Source organism: Pelodiscus sinensis, chromosome 1 (assembly GCF_049634645.1).
Source record: "Pelodiscus sinensis isolate JC-2024 chromosome 1, ASM4963464v1, whole genome shotgun sequence".
Taxonomy (NCBI): Eukaryota; Metazoa; Chordata; order Testudines; family Trionychidae; genus Pelodiscus; species Pelodiscus sinensis.
Genome location: NC_134711.1, coordinates 318,308,517 through 318,329,647, shown reverse-complemented (window position 1 = coordinate 318,329,647; position 21,131 = coordinate 318,308,517). Strand labels below are relative to the sequence as shown.

General features: G+C 51.5%; 1 long non-coding RNA gene across 1 annotated transcript in view; it reads right to left on the bottom strand.

Moving 5' to 3' along the window:
* Nucleotides 1-1,820: 1,820 nt before the first annotated feature.
* LOC106732715 (uncharacterized) overlaps nucleotides 1,821-21,131 on the bottom strand; it is a 79,486-nt gene continuing 60,175 nt past the window's right edge. The window contains exon 3 of the long non-coding RNA XR_001368985.3: nucleotides 1,821-2,560. This is a non-coding gene — a long non-coding RNA (uncharacterized LOC106732715). The remainder of the gene's footprint in view (nucleotides 2,561-21,131) is intronic.

The following is a 21,131-nucleotide window of genomic DNA, read 5'->3' as shown; positions in this document are numbered from 1 at the left end:
CGAACCGCGAAGTAGCAAGGGCTCACTGTATTTCAAAATAAGCTACGAAATTGATGTAGCTCAATTTGTGTAGCTTATTTTGAGTTAAGCCCTGCTGTGTAGATGCCAGAGCCAGATTAAGGGGGGGACTAGCTGGGTAGCTGTAAGGGTGTCTGATGGCAGCTGTAAGGCGCTTAGAGCTGCCATCAGGCACCATGCACCCGGGGCCGGGGGCTGCGCGGCACCCCTTAGAGCCGCAATTAGGCTCCGCACGCCTGATTGCAGCTGTAAGGTGCGCAGCGTGCTGGGGGGTGGAGCCGCGCATGCGCCGTGTGCCCGGGGGCGGATCCGCGCATGCGTTGCTCGCCCGCTGCCCGGGGCACAAGAATGACTCGAGCCGGCCCTGGTAGACGTACCCAAAGGTTCTGGCCAGCCTCCTCCCATCCCTTGGATTCTGTTCATACAATGCCTGCCCCATGCATTTGTGCACTAGGGACTCTCTGAAAATGTTTCCTTCTCCAGGCTGGGAGCCCTAATTTGGCCTTTAGCAAAGAAAGGGACAGATTTATGAGTTTTCTCACAGAAACCTGCCTGACACTGTGATCTTAAACTTCCCAGGCTGCTACCTCACAAGCTTCGTGCCCCCCCCCCCCCCCCCGGGGTGCCTCATTAGCAGATGTGTTTCAAGGCACTTTCTGGTAATGGAGTTGGGCTGTGCTGGGAATTCTAACCTATAATTCTAAGAGATCATTAACCTCATTTTCCACCTGGGCTTTCAACTGTGTCACTGCATTGGAGGTTAAAATAAACATGTGCAATGGCTGCTTTAGTCCTGTTTTTTTGTTTCAGCTAGACCAGACTAACACGGCTACATATCTATTACTTTTCCTCCCAAAGGCTTTTATGATTATGGCTCTTTGCACACTAACAGAGATTACATGAAAAAACCAGCAAGCAAATGGTCCGGTAGCACTTTATAGACTAACAAAACATGTAGATGGTATCATGAGCTTTCATGGGAAAGCCGGCTCAGGGAATGGGGTTGTCATCTCGCTACCAGGCGTGTGAAAATGCACTTCACTCACCAATGGATCACGCCAACGGCCACTGAAATCAGTGGAAAGACTGGTATTGATTTCAGTCAGCTTTGGACAAGATCATAAATAAAGGAGTTGCCCAGGTGGTCTCGGGCAATAGGCAAGGAGACAAACGACATCGGACGTAGGTCACTGGTCTGGATAAAGCCATGATTGGTGGTATGTACCAGCTCCTGACTCCTGTGAGATAGGAGTTTGTGGTCCTGGGCTACTGAGGAGAAAAGAAAACACAGTGGTTGGAACATGAGCATATTTTGGTCCCCTTAAGAGGTCAAAGGTAGTCCAGTCTTTGGGGCACTGGCCTGGCACTTGAGAGCCCTGGGTTAATGTATCCATTCCACCACAGACTTCCTGTGTGGCCCTGGGCAAGTCCCTTAGCCTCTCTGTGCACTAGCTGGTGAGTGGAACTATTTGCCCTGCCCTGCCTTACAGGAGTGTTGTGGAGGTGTTGAAGATTGCGAGGTGTTCAAGCATGAGGGAGCTGTTACTTTTGATATCGACATCACAGATGCCATTATTACCACAGGGGATGCCTCTGTTGCCAGTTCTCAGCAGGAGGCCATGGCTGGGCCAGGCTGGAGACCTGAAATAATGTCTGGTGTCCTTCAGCTGTATTTCCCAGGCACTTGACAAAGATGGGCACACCTCGCTACTTCCATTTTACAGAGTGGGAAAACTGAGTCAAAGAGGTGACGTCCCTTGCCCAGAGTGTGAGCAACTCAAAGGCAGAGCTGGAGTGGAACATGTGCCTTGGACCCCAAGAACTGGGTCGCGCTGTCTCCCTTTGGGTGCTCCTTCCAAGCCAGGGATGAGGCCCTTTGATAGAGCAGGGAAGCTGGCACCCACAGGCTGTATCTGTGCAGTAAATTAAACCAAGAGTTTGTGTGCAGGGCCAGACTGGCCATGGGGCTGGGCAAAGTGGGCCCATGCCTAGGGCACTGTAGCCACCAGCAATGGAACATGGGTGTTGCTAGGCAAAGGGGGTGGACAATACTGGGCAGGGGGGCAGTGTGATGGGGCATGCTGGAAGCGCAGGGCTGGGGTTGGGGGCACAGATGGGAGGAAAGTGCAGGGGTGGATGAAGGGGGCACTGTGTAGAGGTTAGGGGCAAAGGGGGCACAATGCAGGGGCCAGTGGTAAAGAGAGCACCGGATGGGCATGCAGGGGTTGAGGAGCCCCTGGGTGCCAAGGGAAATGGGGGGTGCTATGCCCACAAAAGTCAGAGGCAACAAAACACAAGTTTATCCAGGGCACCATTTTCCTAAGGCCAGTCTTGTGCAAGGCTGTGAATCCAGAACCTCCCTGGAGCATTGCCTTCATTATGAGATTTGCATACAGCACGGCAGGAACGTAACAACATGCAGGTTGCGTGCCTGGGAGCTGCTGGATGTAACAGCAACACAGTCTCTTTATGGGCCAGGCTGCTGACTTTCTTGCAATGCAGCCACCTCATTGTTCAGTTCCCAGCTGGCTTCTGGGACCACCTGGGGAGAGAAAAATCGTTGATTTCAGCATAACAATGGTCCCTCCCCAAGCACAAGTGAGAGCCCAGGCTCAGGCAGGTCTCTGTGCCAGCTGCCGCTCTTGGGGTTCAGAATCTGGCTCCCTCCAACAGCCCTCCATGGTCACACTGCTGCCAGCTGGCCGGGGAGCACCGAGGATCCCCAGTCATGCCATCACGGCTGCACATCTCCACACTTGAGGGATCCCTGGATGCCGCTGGCCCTGCTGCTCCAGCTCAGCCAAAGATCCCTGGACTGAGGCTCCCTGGCCACCGCCAACCCCTTTGCTGCCAGCCTAGCCAGGAATCCTCCAGACTGGCACTCCCCAGCAGCTGCTGACTGTGCACCAGGGCTCTTTGGTCCTGTAACATCCATAATGAGAGGTTCAACCTGTCGTGAGTTTTACCAGCCTAATTCAGGGTCCTTAGAAACGGAGACAGGCCACTGTCCTCTTTACTGCATCTCTTGCCCTCTGCCGCTGACCCCTTCATTCATTTATTTGCAATGCAAAATCTTTACACCACTGTGGAGAGACCAGTGTTGTGTCTGCTGGCTGACTGGGACTCAGAACAGGAGTCTTATTCCTGGCTCTGCCACTGAGCCATGATCTGTTGCTGGACATGTCATGCAGGGTGGGATTTATAAAGGTACTTTAGTGCCTAACTCCTCTGTTTTACAGATGGGGAAACTGGGGCGGATGGGCTCAGGGTGGTGGGACCCACAAAAGTATATAGGCACCTGACTCCCATTGATTTCAGTGGGGTAATATGATGCTTGCTCATGAGGTCTGTGGGTGAAGAGGGCTAGGTTAACGCTATCTATTTAGTGCTCTGAACACAGAGCTAAGTTCCAGGAGCTGTTGAGTCCCAACTCCTGCTCTGGCATTGACATGCATGGCCTTGGACGCATCATGTCATCACCCAGTGCCTCAGTTTCCCCACTGATCCCTACTAACCTCACAGGTTGATGTGCCGATGGAATTGTTAGCACTGGTGCAGCACGTGGCAAGTACGGAGCACTGTACAGGTCCTACAGTGAGCCAAGTGTTAAGTGGCTCTGCAATACGCTTCCAAATGGAGAGGGTAGGAAAGACTCTACATAAGGGTATTAAAGCTTCACTACTGCAGTGATGGGCATGCTAGCGGGACCTTAGACAGGCCGTAACGTTAGGTTGTAGCTTAAAGCAGTGAAAAGAAGAAACAATGAACTGGATTTACAAGTTAGATAATGACCATTCCTGTACTGCAAACCTTACACACACGCACAACCCTCTCAGGCCTATCCAACTCAACAGGACATAAGTAGGGATCACACCATGAGCCAATGCAACAATGGGCAACCTAGGCTAGTGAACAGGCCACATGAGTGGCCCTCCTTCATCTCAGTGGACCACAAGATTGTCAATCCTAAAACCGTCTCATGGGCTGGGATAGTTTTACTAACTGCGCTTGCCTACCTCACATAGAGCCCCAATGGGCCGCATGCAGCCCGAGGGCAGTAGCTTGAGCACTGAACTGGGCCTCAGGAGACCAGGATTCAATTTCTGGCTCTGACACTGATTTGCTGGCTGACCTTGGGCAAGTCACTTCCCCACTCTGTGCCTGTTTCCTCTCCCATCCTGCGTCTGTCTCAACTACTTCGAGCATAAGCCCTTTGGGGCAGGGATTGTCTCTCATGCTGTGTCTGTGCAACAAGAAGCACAATCTTAGCCGAGGCCTCTGCGTGCCACTGTGATCTAAATGAATAAAAATATATGTTTGCGCATATAACAAGCTCATCACTAGAAGGAAGGCAACATAAGCTTGTGTCTTTCATGTACTGACAAAGGCACAATCCACACCTAGTGTAACTCACAAACCCTTGGCACAAGTATCGGTAGGTACTGGGAGGGGGAGGACAATGTATTTAATAATACACTGAGACTGACATGTAAAAGATGAGCATCACCTCCCTCTGCGATGGATGTCTGTTTCACAGGAAGACTTCCCAGGTTCCCATAATTCACCATGGAGCCCCAGTGATTCACTCCTTTTGTTGGCTGATGAATTCAGCAGATTCTCCAGCTGGACAGGTACTGTCACCACTAATTAATTGGATTCCCCTACATCTGAGAAGGAGGAGTAGAGCTCAGCTGTTGCCATTTTCCTGTGTTAAATCAATGTGGATTTGTTTTGAACACCCTGACACACAGCGGCTGGGGACAGTGTGACATATTGAATGTTTTGATGTGGAGACGTGCTTGTTTCAAAATTACTTTAGCCCCACGCTAATTAATTCCAAAGGGAAATCGTAATTTCATCGAGTTCCCTGCAGGCCTGTTATTCTATCTCTGCCGAGTTAGACGGTTCTGAAGGGAAAGCCACAGATAGGCAGGGTGACCATTTTTCCATATACGGAATACAGAACACCAGGTACAATTACGTGTATTCGAGCGCGTTCAACAGCAATCAATTGTACAAACATTCAGATTAATATCAAGTTAACTGAGCCCATTATCAAGAAATACTGTACAGCTGGATTTTTTTTTTTTTGCCTTCTTATCTTTAAGATTTTAGGGTTCACACAGGGAGGAGTGACAATACCCCCACATCCCACACACATGGGGAGGGGTCACACACACACATACCCCCTATGCACCTCTGTGACATGGGGGGTTACTAACCTGACCCTCTCTGTCCAGCACTCTCCATCCTCCATGTCTGACTGGACCCCCCAGGATGGATCCAACTCACCTGTTACCTGAGACTACATCTTCCAGAGGCAACATGTGCAGAGAGGGTACAAAATGATATACACCCCCACTCCCAGATTCCTTCCAGGATTCACACCGGAATGTGGCCAGCAGCAGCCTTCTGGCAGAGTGCAGCAGGAAAGAGACAGGAGGTGCTTCCAGCTGCAGGGGAGTGGGAGGGAGGAAGGGACGACCTGGCCTGCGTCTTTGCAGAACTCTTCTCTTTCCTCCCTTCCCATCCCCCTTCTTCCCCTCCCCCCTCCCCTCCTCTCCTCGCCCCCCCCCCCCCCCTCCATGTGGCTGGAAGCCGCTTGTCCCTTCCTACCTGCACAGTGTCAAAAGGCAGCTAACACCTCCAGGCTGCTGCTGGCCACCAAAATAACCTCTTCCTGCCTATGCTGTAACTAGAGAACAGGAGATGGCTATCTTAAGCCCAAAGGTTATATTGTGCACCAGAGTTCAGGGAACCTGACTGCAAGAGCTTCAGTGAATCCAGACAGGGGTGACTTAGCAGAGATGGGTGCCTAGGCAATGGAGCAGCCCTGAGTTCCCTGGAGGCAGGATCTGGATGGGGGAGGGGGAAAGCAGGGATGAAGAGGCATCTGTGGAGTCTGCAGGATTGGGACATGAACAGGCTGGAAATCACTTCCCCCTAGTAAAGTATAAAATCATCAGACACATGGATGAACATAATTTGTTGGGGAAAAGTCAACATGGTTTCTGTAAAGGGAAATCACACCTTACTAATCTACTAGGGTATGTCTACACTACAGCACTAATTCGAACTAAGCTAATTCGAATTAGTGCATCTAGACTTAAAAACTAGTTCAAATTAGTGTTTTGCTAATTCGAAGTAGCATGTCCACACTGAGTGGACCCTGAACCGAGGTTAAGGACGGCCGGAAGCAGTGCCGGCAGGGCATCAGATTAGGACTTAGAGCATAGAGCTGCTGTCTCAGGCTAGCCGAGGGCTGTGCTTAAAGGGACCCGACCCCCACCCCGGACGGACAGTTCTCAGGGTTCCCTGCTTGCAAAGCAGTCCTGACTTGGAGTGCCCTGAGTGCCCACACTGGGTACATCACAGCACTCGGCCATCAGACCGGCTGCACTTGCCGCAGGCTGCCATCCGGAGGGAGGGTCAATTGAGGGGCTTCAGGAGAGCTTCCACCCCGAGGAGCCCGCAGAGCCAACCCAGTCCTCCCCATCGGGGGCTCGTACCCCATTCCTCCCTCACCTCCTTCCACTTACTCCTCCCTAGCCCCCCTTCCTGATGTAAAAAATAAAGGACATGTGTTCAAAAATAGAAACTCTCTTTATTTCACAAAACTGGGGGGGGGAATAAAACTGTGGGAAGACGGGGGAGAGGAGGCGGGAAAGGGCAGGAGAGAGTGTGGGAGAGGGGAGGGGGAAAACTGGGAGGAGGAAGCTGGAAGGGGGAGGCAAAGGAAAGGAGGGGGAGGGGAAACTCAGGGATTGGGGGTGGAGGTCTCGCCGGGCCAACCGCCTCCCAGCACGGCGAGGGAGGGGGCCTCGGCATCCCCGGGGGGATGGGGTGGAGGGTGCAGAGGTTGAGGTGGGGGGTGTGGACATTGAGGAAGAGGGTGTGGGGGTTGAGGAGGAAGAGGTGGGGAGGGGCAGGAGTGGGAGGAAGGACAGTAGTTGGGGGGGCAGCAGGCACAGGACCAGCACGGGGCACCATGCTCTACAGCAGGGCCTGCAGGTTTGAGTTCAGCCCTCGGACCTCAGCCAGCTGCTCCTGGAGGAGCTGGAGGTCTGCCCGCATCCAGGCCTCCACTGTGCGATGCACGGCTCGCAAGTACCCCAGGTGCTGGTCCCAGTACTCCTGCTATGCAGGAGCAGGCCGCGAGTGTGGGAGCATGTCCCGGGCGGGGTGGTGCGCCCTGCACGAGCAGCTGGTGCAGCTGTAGAGAAAGAAGAGAAGTGGTCAGTTCTCCCTGGGGACGCAGCGGATGATGCCCAGCACCCTTCCCCCCTCCCCTCCCGCGATGTGAGGGCGACCATACCCTGCACCATCAGAGCCGCTGTGCTTGTACAGAGGCCATGGTCAGGATGTCTGGCTCTCCCCGGGACTGGGAGCTGCCCCAAGACCGCACCCATGCCCCTGTGCCCTGTATAGTGTGGCCAGGGTGGCGGGGGGGGGGGGAGATGTCCCCTGCCTCCGTGTAGAGGGGACATGTGAAGGGAAAGCATCCTGCTGGGTCCCGCCCCAGGGTCAGGAGCATGTCAGGTCTCTTCGCACATGCATGTGCCTATTGGGCCATGGCCCCTGGGTGTCACGCAGCTGGAGCCACCTGCTCAAGGGTGGCATGGCACGTGCTCGCATGTGCACAGGTGTCTGCGTGATCCGTGGAAGGCATGGCCCACGCGCGCGGTCTCTGGTCTCTCTTCCGCCTCCCCCCTCCCCTGAACTACTTAATTCGAATTACTTACCCAGTACGGTCTCCCTGGATGACCCTGCCGACTCTGGTGCTGGAACTGCTTGCTGTAGCCCCTCCGGTGTGCCCGGGTCAGGGCCCTCCGGTCCCGGCTCGCTGTCCCCCGGGCTGGCACGGACCGCCCCACCCCCCAAGAGTCGGTCGAGGGCGGGGAAGTAGGGGCAGGTGGCAGCCCCTGCTGCGGCGCCGCCCCTGGTGGCCCTGGCATACGCCTGCCGCAGCTGCTTTACTTTCAGGCGCACCTGCTCCTGGGTGCGCCTGTGTCCCTTTTGGGCCATGGCGGCTGCTATGCGGCCATAGACAGCCATGTTCCTCCTCCTAGTGCGGAGATCATGGACGTTGGGGGCCTGCCCCCAAACCTCAATGAGGTCCATGACCTCCGCACTAGTCCAGGAGGGTGCATGCCGTCTACGGCCCCTGGATGGCCCCTGGGTGCTGGGGGACTGGGCAGGGGACGGCTTGCTGGCACTGGCTCCCTGGCTCATCCTGGGGCCACTGGTTCGGGGCACAGACTGCTGGCAGGGCTGGCTGTGTCAAGTGCTGTCTGGCCACAGTCTACCCCTTTAAGGGCCCGGGGCTAGGGGAGAGGAGAGGAGTTTTCCTGGTTGTGCCCAGAGTGGCCACCAGGGGAACCTGGGAAGGGCTAGCCTCCCACTAGTTCGAATTAAGTGGCTACACAGCCCTTAATTCGAACTAGTTAATTCAAACTAGGCATTAGTCCTCCTGGAATGAGGTTTACCTAGTTCGAATTAAGCGCTCCGCTAGTTCGAATTAAGTTTGAACTAGCGGATTGCATGTGTAGCGCCTATCAAAGTTAATTCGAACTAACGGCCGTTAGTTCGAATTAACTTTGTGGTGTAGACATACCCCTAGAGTCCTTTGAGTCAACAAACGTGGACAAGGGGGATCCAATAGACATAGTGTACAAAGTCCCTCACCAAAAGCCCTTAGGTAAAGTAAGCTGTCATGGGATAAGAGAGAAGGTCCTTTCATGGATTGATAACTGGTTAAAAGACAGGAAACAAAGGGTAGGAATAAATGGCAAGTTTTCAGAATGGAGAGAGGTAACTAGTGGTATCCCCCAAGGGTCTGTCCTGAGACCAATCCTATTCAACCTATTTATAAATGATCTGGAGAAAGGGGTAAACAGCGAGGTGGCAAAGTTTGGAGACGATACCAAACTGTTCAAGATAGTTGAGACCAAAGCAGAGTGTGAAGAGTTTCAAAAAGATCTCACTAAATTAAGGGATTGGGCAACAAAATGGCAAATGAAATTTTGGTGAATGTGAAGTAATGCACATTGGAAAAAATAATCCCAACTATACAATATGATGGGGAGTAATTTAATTATAACTACTCAAGAGAGAGATCTTGGAGTCACTGTGGATAGTTCTCTGAAAACATCCACTCAGCATGCAGTGGCTGTCAAAAAAATAAACAGAATGTTGGATATCATTAAAAAAGGGATAGAGAATAAGACAGAGAATATCAATTATTTGGGCTGTCCTTGCATGCTTGCTGCCTGCACACATTCCCTCAGTGTTGCATCCCATGTAGCTTTAATCGCACTCTGTTTATGACCCTTCTAGCAGGTTTGAATCCATGTCTCAAGTTCAGGACGAAGCCAACATGAATGAATGACGAGTAAATTTTCAGTGAGATTCTGCTAACATGTAGCTGGGCATTCCTGCCCCGCTCAAGTCAGTGAGCATGGGAGTGAACTCCACAGAGCATGAAACTGATATGAGACCAGAAATGGGCCCATTATACTTTCAGATTTTCATCCAACCATTTTACAGTTCTAGATCTGTAAAAAAATATTTGTCTGGCATGATTGGTTATTCAGAAATCTGCCGTGTTAACAGCGTGTGATCCCATTATCCTAAATCAATGTCCGTTCTTGTTCATTGTTCCATCACCCATTCATCTAGTTAACAGCTTGGCAGGGAAATATGTGTACAAATTAATGTGCAGAGGCCACTGCACTGTGCAGCTACAGCACAAGAGAAAACCCAGGAACATCACAGATTGTCTCTCCCCTCCTCCTCAGCTTTACCTGCCCAGGTGAAGTAAGGAGTGGGTGCAAGACAAATCTATAAAGAGGTGAAGATCCCAATGATCAGCTCCTATGATTGATTAATAGTCAGGTTTTAAACTAAGGTTACAACCCATTCTGTTTGGTTAAAATTAATAATATTGCAGTGTCTTATATGGGCCTATGAGTTAACAGTAGACCTGGCTGAAAATGTACAGGTCTTTGTGGTACAGTAGGATCCCAGCCATGAACTCTGTTATATCCGGCACTATATATAATAGGAGAATACACCCTGTCCCAAATAGTCGGCAATGTAAATGGACAGGACAGAACTGTCCCCATTTTAAAATGGGGGTATGGAGGTACAGAAAGTTTAAGTGACTTACTTAAAGTCCCACCCCAAGTCCATGGCAGCCCTGGAAATTAAACCCAGATTTTCTGCAAGGTTAGTTACTGCCTTGACCACCCAAAGCCTGTGCTCTGTGCATTGATGGTGCCAGCCACCAAAGCTGTTGCTCTAGCGTCACTCATGAGCACTTAGAAGTATTGTAAAATCAGTAGCAGACTGAGTTTCCTCTGACAGTTTTCCCCATGCGCCTTTTCCTATAAATGGGATTTCACCATGGAGAATGCAACTTAGCTGTGGAAAGCTAGGGATCAGAATGTGCCGCTTTTAATTAGACAGTCTTTCAGCAGAGAAAATAACAGGAAATAAATAACCTAATAAATCATTAAGAAGAAGGAGGAGGGGAGAACTTAATGAGTCCTAATAGATACTCTGTCTCTTCTTTTAATGAGAAGAAACAGGTAATTAGGCTGACCTTGGAGATTGCATTATTCTGCTCTCCAGCAGCTGGGGTCACAGGGCAGGAACGATGAAGATTTGTCTAGAGCTAGTTAATGCTAGGGCGGGTTCTCGGGAAGAATGACATGACTATCTAGCTAATCAGAGTGCAGGCTACTTGCTTTATTGCCATGTTTCTCCTTTCTTTTCTCCCTGCAGCTCTAGACTCTCCCTGTGTCTGGTAAGGGGAAGGGCTCCCCATGCCAACTGGAGATACATCGTCCACCCAGGTTTCAGGCTAGGATGCTGTCGTGGAGCTTGATTCTCCATTGGTCTCTGCCTGCACTTCGGGCAGACGTGACAGCACAGAAGGTGTCATTTAAGCCAGAGTTTCTCAATCCGTGGGATGAGACCCAAAACTAGGTCACCAGAATGTTTCCAAAGGTCACATGACAGCTCTTATGGGTCCTGCCCCATGGGGGGCTGACGGGGCTCACCTCCCTGCTCGAGGCCCTGCAATTTTGGGGTCCCACTGCCACTCAAGTTTGGCCCCTCTGCCATCATGAGTGAGGCCAAATATGAGTGAGTCGGCTCTGCAGTCCGATAAGCCAGGTCACAACGCCTCTCACCAGTTTAGTCCTGTCAGAGAGATGGCGCCAAACCTGAGCAAGCGCTGCCACCCCGGAGGTTGCAAAGCCCAGAAAGGAGAGCCCAGCCCAGCCAGTCGCAGAGCACAGGACCTGCAGGAGCTGTCACTGTGGAGTGAGTGCTGGCCAGGGCCCAACCGCCCCGAGGGGCAGGATCTGACCAAAACCACCCCAGGGCCTTCACCCCCAAGCTGGGTCACTACAGGCCATAAACATTTACAAATGGGTCCTGAGCACAGAAAGGGTGAGAGTCACTGATTTAAGCCATCTGTGCCCTCCCTCTATCCTAAGGCCTCACCCGCCCCTAGGGTAAGTTAGAGCAGTCTCATGTTTGCAGACCACTGAGATAAACCTTCATGGAGCCAGGCCTGCCAACGGGGTGGGAGTGGGGAAAGGGGACGTTGCACCGGGACCCAGTGATTCAAAAGGGCCCAGAGCTTTGGCCACCATCACTGCTGCAGTAGCAGCAGCAGTGGCCAGGAGCCCTGGGCCCCTTTAAATTGCCACTGGAGCGCCGTGCTACATGCTCCGTGCAGCTCTGAGGGCTGGGGAGGATCCAACCTGTGGTCCAGGCAGTGCTGAGGGGTGACTGCTCCGGCCCCACCCTTTCCACCCAAGGCCCCACCCCTTCCAGGGGTACAGAGCCAGGATCCCCACACATCTTGCCCGGGGGGCCCCGTGAAAGCTGTCGGCCCTCCTGCACGGAGCACTATCTGACCTTTATCTTCCAGACACACACAAACACGCTGCAGACACCCTCCTCGAGGGTGAATTCTGTCACTGTCCCCATGAGAGAGAATGCAGGGGATTGATCAGGCAGAAAAGATAACAAACTTAAAATGATGCGTTGGTTCCAACAGTGATGTAAATTGTTATTGATCTCAATGGCGCTATGTGGATCGACGCCTGTAGAGGGTCTGGCCCATAGTTCCAGGGAAGGGACTAACTCATGGTTGAATGCTGACCCAGTGGAAAGGCGGTGCAGGTCAGAAAGTCTCCTCACCTCCATCTCAGCCTTGGGTTGTATAAGGCTGGATCCCCAACTTCCAGATTTGTCTGGCAAGCACGAGAGGACCTGGAACTGCTTCCAGACCTCTGCTGATACCTCATCATTTGCTGAATTTTGAAAACTCTACTTTAGGGGTGACCAACCAGAGCCTGAGAAGAAACCAGAATTTACTAATGTAAATTGTCAAAGAGCCACAATAATACATCACTGGCCCCCAATCAGCTCCTCCACCTCTGAGTGCCTCCCGTCCACTGGCACCCCAAAAATCAGTGCATCCCCCTCCTCCGCTGCGCCCCCCATGGGTGCTGGAACAGTTTGTAGGGTGAGGGTGTTGAGTGCCATTGAACCAAACTGTAAACCTTGTATGTGATGGAAATCACCTCAGGTTTGGGGGTGCGGCAGCACCAGGTGTGAAATTGGGCCCCTATGACGTACTGGTAAGAACTGGCTGCCAGTACCAGCTCATACATGGCCAACATTAAAGTGTTGCCATGGCAGCAGTTTAAGAGGACCCTCCTTAGAACACTGCCCCAGCATCACATTGACATCACTGCCCCTTTTGCTCCCCCATTGGCGGCCCTACTGGTAGGGTCCGGCAGTGCTACTGCTGCAGTGCTGCTGGACCCTACCGGCAAGACCACCAATGGGGAGAGGGGGAAGCTGCCCTGAGGCCTAATGATTAAAAAAGGCCCGTAGCTCCGGACCACCACTATCACCACTGCAGTCCTGGGGATCCTGGCCATTGTTATACAGCCACAAGCATTAAGGCTGGCTGGGGTAATCTGGCTCCATCCCTGCTCCTTCTGCCTGAGGTCCTGCTCCTTCTGGGGGACCTTAGCATACCAGTATGTCCTAGCAATTACTTTCACCCTGATCAGCACCTCCTGCTCCCCTAGTGCTAGCATCTATGTTCCCTGCCACTGTGATCAGCTGCTTTGTGGCATGCAGGCCACTCTAGGGTTGGGGGAGCATCAAGGGTGTGGCAGGAAAGGGGGCAGCAAGGTGGGGGTCTTGGGGGAAGGGGTGGAGTGGGAGTAGGGCCTGGAGCAGAACCAGGGGTTGAGCAGTGAGCAACCCCTTGTAGGTCTATTCCTGGTGTTGGTGCCTATGCTAAGAGCCGCATATTAACTTCTGAAGAGCCATTCACAGCTCCAGAGCCACCAGTTGGCCCTGTGTGGTTCTCCCTGACCAGGAGGATGTTGGATGGAGCCTGGGAAGTAACTAGAGCTATCTATCTATCTGTCATCAATGTAGCTTTCTTACCGCCTCAAAGCTTTGATGCTGGAGTCAGAACAATCTCGGAACTAAAACGAGACCATGCAGCATATCTCTATCTGACCAGGCTCCCTGGCTGGTGGCAAATAATATGCAGAGGAGAGAAGAGGCTGATGTTTGGGGCAGCTGGTGTATGCAGTGGGTTTGAATCATTAAATCTCAGTGGAATTCATGTAGAGGAGATTCACTTGACAGCCTGTGCAGCCGAAGGCAGCTCACACACAGAGCATCATTTACCAAGGAGACTGAGACTTCAGCATCATCTGTCTCCCCTCTTCATTAAAATACTACCAAGACAAGGGAGTCGGCAATGATCAAGAAGGGGCCAATGTGAGTGAGGTGATGAAAGTCTATTGCTATCATACAAGCAGAGTCTGCAGTCAGTCGTGAGGAAGATATAAACCAGCGGTCTTCAACTTTTTAAGCAAAAGATCATTTTTTGACTTTGGCTACGTCCACACTACAGAGTTTTTTCAGAAAAACAGCAATTTTTTTTAAAAAAAAACCCCTTCCCTTACAAACACACTGCAATTGTGTTCTTTCAAAAAAAAGTTGAAAGAACAGAGGGTTTTTTCTGACATTGGTAAACCTCTTTCTACAAGGAAGAAGCCTTTTTCTGAAAGAGCTCTTTCGGAAAAAGGTGTGTGTGGACGGGGAAGAGGGAGTTCTTTTGAAAGAAGAGGAAAGAGGAAAAAAGCACAGATGTCCTGGTGACTACTCTGTCCATAGTAATCACAGCTTAAATGCGAGACAGCGTCCATTCAGTGTGGATGCTATCTTTCGAAAAAGCAGATTGTTTTATCGACGCGCTTTGGCAGTGTGGGTGCTCACTTCAAAAGTTTTTTCGGAAGATCTCTTCTGGAAAAGCTTCTTCCGAAAGAACATAAGAACATGAGAACGGCCATACTGGGTCAGACCAAAGATCCATCTAGCCCAGTATCCTGTCTGCCGACAGTGGCCAGTACAAGATGCTCCAGAGGGAGGGATCACAACAGATAATCCTCATGTGATCCCTCCCCGGTCACGCACCTCCAGAGAAAGAGAGGCTAGGGATAGCCTTTAAGTGCAATCCACGATCTACCTCAGACCCAAACACGCTTGCCCTGCCTCCTCCCCTACCCCTTCTCTGAGCCCTGGTCCCTGCTAACTCCATCCTCTGCCCCTCCCCCATCCTCATTCACTTTCACCAGGCTGGGGCGGGAGGCTGGGATGCAGGAGGGTGCAAGCTTTGGTCTTGGGCTGAGGGGTTTGGAGTGGGAGCCCTGTTCCCAGCTAATGGGAGCTGTGGGAGTGGTGCCAGCAGGCAAGGGCAGCATGGGGAGACCCCCTGCCCCATCTCCTGCAGGGGCTGATGGGAGGGGCCAGGGGGCAGTGTTTCATCCTAGCCCTGCTGCATTGCCAGGGTCTTAGTGGCCGATCTCTTGATTTGGCTCAAAGATTGGCCAGTTTCTGGCCAATAAGAGCTGTGATAATTGTGCTGGGGTGGGGGCACCATGCAGAAGCCTGCCAAAAGGGGGCTGGATCCAAAGGCTTGGTGGGCCAGATCCAGCCCACAGAAGGTATTTTTTCCACCCCTGCTCTCCTGGTTGCTGGAATGGATGCAGATCCTAAATAAAAGCTAGAGAGCAGATGGCAGGCTAAATACAATTGAATTACTGAGGATGAGGATTAGATGAAAATCTAAAATTTTTTGTGTCCGTTCAGGGATCTACTCAAATGCCTCTAAGGCTATGTCTACACTGCCCCCATTTTGCGAAAAAAATACGCAAATGAGGCAAAGTGTGGAATATTGCCATGCCTCATTTGCATAATTAATTAGACTCCATTTTTGCGCAAGAGGCTTTTGTGCAAGAGCCATTCTTCCTGAAAAAAATGCAGAAGAACGGCTCTTGCGCAAGAGAGGGTTTTTGCGCAAAAAGGAGCCATGTAGATGGCTCCTTTTTGTGAAAAAGCCGCTTGCACTAAAACAGAGCTTCGTTAATTATGTAAATGAGGCACTGCGATATTACATGCTTTGCCTCATTTGCATATTTTTTGCACAAAACGGGGGCAGTGTAGACATAGCCTAAGTGTGAGCAGAATTTGGGACAAACTAAGCCATGACACAGTGGTGATAAGCTCTGTGCGGGTGCACAAATCAAGATCATTGCAGGGTTAGGGTCTATGGGAGATAAAGGAAGTATCTCCAAAGCACCTAATCAACATTCTTTAATAAACATCTTTTAAACATCTTTCAAAAAGATACATATCCCTTTAAGAAACAAAGACATCCACAATAAGGGCTAGGCTTGGTTGCTAATATTCCTTTCCATGGGTGTTGCCCTTAAAAAGGTAGGGTATGTCTACACTACCCCGCTAGTTCGAACTAGCGGGGTAATGTAGGCATACCGCACTTGCAAATGAAGCCCGGGATTTGAATTTCCCGGGCTTCATTTGCATAAGCCGGGCGCCACCATTTTTAAATCCCAGCTGGTTCGAACCCCGTGCCGCGCGGCTACACGCGGCACGAACTAGGTAGTTCGAACTAGGAAGCCTAGTTCGAACTACTGGTACTCCTCATTCCACGAGGAGTACCAGTAGTTCGAACTAGGAAGCCTAGTTCGAACTACCTAGTTCGTGCCGCGTGTAGCCGCGCGGCACGGGGTTCGAACCAGCTGGGATTTAAAAATGGCGGCGCCCGGCTTATGCAAATGAAGCCCGGGAAATTCAAATCCCGGGCTTCATTTGCAAGTGCAGTATGCCTACATTACCCCGCTAGTTCGAACTAGCGGGGTAGTGTAGACATACCCCCCCTACATAGTATCTCTGTGGGAGCTGTTGGATGAATTTAAAGATTTAATGGATTTCATTCTTTTACTCTTGTAACAGGGAATCCAAATAAATTGCTTTGTGCAGCAGCAGGACTGAATTTAAAATCTACTTGGAGCAATCTAATGACATGGAGTCTCAGACTATTATTTTTATGGATAGGATGTAACTCCCTTATTCATATCTCGAGGTCTCCTTTTAAACAGTTCTCCTCAAATCATCATGTGTAGACATAAATCTCCCAGGATCTAATCTTCTCATCTCGCATGCTGGTTCCACCCTCCCTTTTCTATCCACCGTGAACTCCCTCTGATCAAAAATAAAACAAATCCACTGCTGGCGATGAGCACACAAGTGAGTGAGTGCCACTCTCCCTGATACACATCTAACACATGGCAGGCATGACAAAACCCTCATTCATTCTATTTCCTTTGTGCTCGGTCTCATTTCGCAGGTGCTCAGTACCTGGCGGGATTGAGTCCAAACCAGCTCCTTCCTTGCTTTTGAACACATCTCCCATCTTATTGATGTGCAAACGGAAGAAGTTGTTGAGCTTAGAGCTGTTTGCCCTTTCCTTAGTTTGAGGTTAAATGTTCATCTTAGGGTTGCCAGACACTGGTCAAAAAGGGACCCTGCAAGGCACAGTTAGGACCTCTGACTGGGCTTTAAAAGTCTGATCGGTGGTCCTGTGGGACTAAGGCAGGCTAGTTCCTACCTGTCCTGGCTCCACGCTGCCCTCCCAGAAGCAGCCAGCAGGTCTGCTCCTAAGCAGGGGGCCAGGGAACTCCAGGCACGGCCTCCACACTGAGCACCAGCTTCGCACTCCCATTGGCCAGGAACTGCAGCCAATGGGAGCTACAGAGGCAGTGCCTGTGGGCAAGTTCAGTGCATGGAGCCTCCCCACACACCCACCCACCCACACCTAGGAGCCAGGCCTTCTGGCCACTTCCAAGGCTCAGCACGGATCCAGGACAAGCAGAGAGCCTGCCTTAGCCCTGCTGCACCACTGACTAGGAGCTGCCAGATAAACCTGTGTCCCGACCCAAAGCCCTTATCCCTGCCCCAGTCCTGAACCCTCCTACCCTAGAGCCTCCTCCTGCCTGTCAAGCCCCTCCTGAACCCTCCCCCAGTGCAGACCCATACCCCCTTCCACACCCCAACCTCCTGTCTCAACCCACACAGCCCTTTCATGCACTCCAAATTCCTCAGTCCCCTCTCTCCTCCAGCACTGACTTGGGGGAACAGCATCATCTATTGTATCACCCACACACCTTCCAGTGGGACCACAAATGTAGTATAGAGGTCTCCCATCTGAGTACCACCTAGTCAGTCCATTTCAGCCAGTGAGCCCCAAGAGGATCATCACTATGGCAAATGAAATTAATAATCCTCTCTCTTGTTAAATGCTGAAGACTTTACCAAATGGATGCATAGATTTCAAGGCCAGAAAAAAGACAGCCATGAGCATCTATTCTGACCTCAAACACAGGCCAAAAATGTCCCTTAAGAGATTGCTTCATCTAGCCCAGCAACCAATGGATGAACTAGTGTTGACAACTTTCTATTTGCACAAAATGGAACACACTCAATCTGCCCTGCTCCTGAAGCCACACCCCCTTCCCCACCCCGTCTCTGAGGCCCCTCCCTTGGTGACTTGTTCTTTCCCCCTCCCTCACTTTCATTGGGCTGGGGAAGGGGGTTGAGGTGCAGGACAGGGTGCAGCCAGAAATTGGGTGCAGGACGAAGCTGAGGGTTCGGGCTGGGACAGTGGGGTAGGACAGTGAAAGGGGGCGAGAACTGTTTAAGAGGTACTGTGCTGGTCAGAGGAGTTGTAAAACTGAGGCTCTGTGGACAGCTAAGATCTTGTGGTACTACTAATAAAAATTAAACAGGGGCACCCAAACCACATTTCCAGTTTAGTCTGTTGACAACTCATTCCACACTGCCACCAAAGCAGTTCATTGTGTTGCCAACTCTCATGACTTTGTCCACGTCTAATGGTTTGGTTTACATTAAGTCCCAGCTTCTGGAGTCCTGCAATTGCATAGGACGCTCAGTAAACTTTTTTTTTTCTTGATTAGTAAGACATTAGTCCTACAATTGCAGAGAAAAGCCTGGAAAAGTGAATCCTAAAGGCTCAAAAACCAGAAGGCAAATCACAAGATCCCCGGTCTCATACTTTTTAAGACACTTCATCTCTTTTAAACACTTGGGGGTTGGCAACATTGGCACCAGCTGGTGAGCATAACATCCCATTAGCCCGATTGATTATCTTTAACACCTTCAGGAAAGAATCCTTCATAACCATGTGCATAGAAATGCTCCCCTGGCTCCAGGCTAATTGTCATGCAGCCTAACTTAGACAGCACAATATTACATCCCTCCAGAATCTGGAGAGCAAGAACAATTCATAGCTGTCAGCAAAGGGCCATCTGTCACATCCACTGTAACTAGGACAACCTAATCTCATTGTAACAAGGCCGGGCACTCTTCTTGTAGAAAAGGAGGAAGGGGTTTCCCATGGGAGTCAGGGAGGTGTAACAGGAGGCTTTTGACAACTGAGGGGAGCAGAGAGTTTCCATTTCCTCTGATATTTCCTATGCCTTGGTGTAGCATGTAGGAAAAAAGTGGCATCCCTCTGATAGCTTGTGAATGGCACTATAGGGGTGAAAGTATTGAAAAGGACAGACATTATTCCTATACTTCCACTCTCTCTTTTTCCTTTCCCTTCTTTTCTTCTCATGCTTTTTCTCTGTCCCCTCGGCACCGTCAGGTACTGTCACCGTCTTCCCTCCTCTCCCTGTTCTCCCCTCACTCACCAGCTCACTCAGCCTTCCAATGCCTTCAGGCCCTTCCCTTTGGTTTCTCGCCTTCTCTCTCCCCCTCCCCCTCCAGATTTGCTTGGGCGAGGAAGGCCAGAAGGGACTGCCATGATCATTTAATCCCAACTCCTGCATGACAGCCCCTGGGCTCTGCCACAGTCCGGTGCTCACAGGTGGTGCATGGGCAGTGAGCAAATCATGGAGTCTATCCTGCCGAATGGGTGTGGGGCAAAGGGGGCCTGGGAATTCAAAAGGCCCCTGACTGCCACCACTGCTACTGCAGCAGCTGTAGTGGCTGGAGGCCCGGGGCCCTTTAAATCTCCACCAGAGTGCCAGGTGGCTCTAAGGGCTGTCTCGGTCGGGGAGTCGTGGCATGGTCTGGGTTGTGCCCATCATTAGTACAGCTCACCCCACCGGACAAGCATCCTCTGCTGACAATAAGGAGACTGATGCATCCTGCTGGTCTCTTTTGCCTGTGTGTGATGAGATCCAGATGGGCTTTATCTCCTTTCCACCCTCCCTCATAGTCTGAGGGCTCCGTTTACTGCAGGGGTGGGAGCCACTAGCCCACAGAAAAATCTGTTGGGGACTGCACACAAATGAGAAAAACCAAAAAACCTTCACTGACATGGCCCCGATGAGGAGAAAGACACTCCCCATATTCCCCTTGCACACCAGAGCCTTGGGGAGCCCAGATTAGATTTTGTGTGCTTTAGCTCTTCAGTGGGAGGGTGGGGGAGGAGCTGGAGTGCCAGCACAGGTTTCCCAGTACTGGGGGGGAGCTGAGCCTCGGGGGCCAGATCCAGGCAAGCCAGGGGCTGCATCCAGCCCCTGGGCCTTAGGTTCCCCACCCCTGTCTTAAGGCTTGCTTGACTAGTAGTCTCTAAGCGGGATGAGGCGAGTCTGTTCCTGCCCCGTCCTTGCTGGTGCAGGGCCACTTGCAGGTGCTGGCCCTTTGGTGCTGATTACACCTGGCTGGGTCAAGCGCCTGCTTGTCAGGTGTCCTTGATCAATGGCTTTACCCCTCACCAGACCTGTGTGGTAAACACACTTCAGTTGTGACTCCAGCTGACGTTCAGAACTTGCCCTAGAATGTTGTTCTGCCCGTTGGCCCATGATCTCATTGACTAGTGAGTTACTCCTTTTCAAACAATACAAGGCCCGTTCCTACAGAGCTTGCTGCAGCAGTGTGTGGGGGTGTAACTACAGGGGTGTGCTCCATGGCAGGAGCCTTTTCACTGATGTGTTTATAACACCCCTCCCCAACTCTTTGTCCTATTCTCGCCAACACCCTTTCTAGCCCTCAGGCAATGCAGAGGCCCCTCTGCCCTGATCCTGGGGATACACTTTCCAGGTGTGATGGAATTTCTCTCCACACTCCGTGCAGGGTTGTTGCCGGCCGGTGACCCAGTTGGTGCTGGGTTAGCACTATGCCCAAACCCACTCCAGGGGAAGCAGGAGGTTTGGCTCTCAGGCCTGATGTCAGCACATCCCCACTTCTGTTCTGTTTCAGCTAATGGGGAGATGCCATGCGTCCCTCCTGGTGCTCGGCGCAGAGCAAGGGCTCTCAGCTCCCCCGGCTGTGGAGAAGGTCCATGACGGAGCTGTGGGGAGGTAAATTCCAAGCTACCTGGAGTCCCCAGCACAAAGAGGCTGCTGAACCCTCACTGAAGCTGAGGGGGGGAGGGGATTTGGCTGGCATCTGCCACTACCAGGAGAAAAAGGAGGGGCTGATGAGAAAGCACCGCTCTGAGACTGACAGTCCCCAGGGCCAATGGAGAGAGGTCAATGGTCTGGAGTAGATACCCTCTGCTTTCATGTAAAAAGTGTCTCACGTCCTCAGATTTGCAGAGAAAAGGCATTTTTATTTCTCTGTCACCTCACTATTTTAAACAAGTTTCTTTTTTTTTTTTTAATTTGGCTCCTGATATTGGTCTGCCTGAGCTTGGCCATGCTCCCAGGACAAAGAATTTTGCACTGATGTAG